The 1,530-nt window shown below is 40.4% G+C and overlaps 1 protein-coding gene and 1 pseudogene across 1 annotated transcript in view; one reads left to right on the top strand and one right to left on the bottom strand.

The window, feature by feature from the left end:
* The window catches only part of CDK13 (cyclin dependent kinase 13), a 131,422-nt gene that overhangs the window by 86,648 nt on the left and 43,244 nt on the right, over nt 1–1,530 (bottom strand). The window lies entirely within an intron of this gene.
* Nucleotides 778–1,215, top strand: LOC115868130 (annotated as a pseudogene).

Raw genomic sequence — 1,530 nt, 5'->3', positions numbered from 1 at the left:
GGTTCTTAACCTGTGGATCATGACCCCTTTGGGGGTCGAATGACCCTTTCATAGGGGTCACCCAATTCATTAGAGTAGCAAAATTACAGTTATGAAGTAGCAACGAAACTAATTTTATGTTGGGGGTCCCCACAACATGAGGAACTGTATTAAAGGTTCATGGCATTAAGAAGGTTGAGAACCACTGGGCTAAAACATGAACAATAGTGAGGACAGCGCAGGACCGTGTGGTGGTGGTGAACTCTTTTGTGAGTAGGCCCGATGACTCAGAATAGCACTTAACAGAACAATTAAACACAGAATTTACTCCTTTTACTATTAAGTATACTCAAAAGAACTGAATGTTGAAACACAAACATATGGGCACCAATCCTCATTATAGCACCATTCACATTGGATTTAAGAAGTGTGGCCTATCAAAAGAATGGATTATTTTGCTGTCATTCGAAAAGCTGATCCCTGCTGTGATATAAATAACATTGAGAACATTATTGAAAGAGAAATATGTCAGACAAAAGGGCAAATATTTAATGATCCCATGTACATGAAATATATAGACTAGATAAACATAGAGACAGATGTTTGTTAAGTGATGATGGAGGGAATGGCTGCTATTCCTGAGAGAACAGCAAGTTTCTGTTTGGGATGATACCAAGTTCTGTTTGATGTGGTATAAAATTTCTGGATACAGATAGTGACAATGAGAGCTTAAAATGGTGAGTGTGTAATTTAAGATTTATTAAAATGGCTAGGTCCGCCTGATGCCCGACAGTCACCATGAAGTTCAACCCCTTCATGACTTCAGACCACAGCAAGTACCGTAAATGCCACTTCAATGCTCCCTGACATGTGAGCAGGAAGATCATGTTGTCCCCAAATTCCAAGGAGCTGTCTCAGAAGTATAATGTGTGCTCCATGCCCATCCACAAGGACGATGAGTTGCAGGTAGTTCGAGGACACAACAAAGGCCAGCAAATCGGAAAGGTGGTCCAGGTGTACAGAAAGAAGTACATCATCTACATCAAGCAGATGCAGAGCGGGAAAGCTAATGGCACAACTGTCCATGTGGGTATTGACCAGAGTAAGATGGTCATCACCAGACTGAAGTTGGACAAAGATCAGAAAAAAAATCATGAACACAAAGCCAATTCTTGGCATGTTGGAAAAGAAAAAGGGAAATATGAGGAAGAACTGATTGAGAAAATGCAGGAATGAACACAGCCTGCTGTGAAACCACAGTTGAGTGGTAGATGTAAAGCCTGATGACTTTCTTGGTAACTTTTCTCAAGAGTTGTCTGGAATGTTTTGTTTCCCTCTTGTTCTGTGATTGATGCATGGCTCTGAAACTCTGCCTTTGCATCTCCACCCTACCAAAAAAGAGAGGTAGTAGCCCCAAATATGGCTGTAAGTTGCGTAGCTTGTATACTACTTGGTGGATATTTGTGGTATATAAAATGACATAACTTAGCAACAGCACTAACCAAAAATTAGTGTACAATCATCTATGTGTACAGGAAGATAAGTATATAC

The sequence above is a fragment of the Echinops telfairi genome, unplaced genomic scaffold (assembly GCF_000313985.2).
Source record: "Echinops telfairi isolate 266 unplaced genomic scaffold, ASM31398v2 ScPeMD7_7;HRSCAF=31, whole genome shotgun sequence".
Lineage (NCBI taxonomy): Eukaryota > Metazoa > Chordata > Mammalia > Afrosoricida > Tenrecidae > Echinops > Echinops telfairi.
The sequence above is the reverse complement of the archived record's forward strand: the minus strand, read 5'-3'. Positions and strand labels throughout refer to the sequence as shown.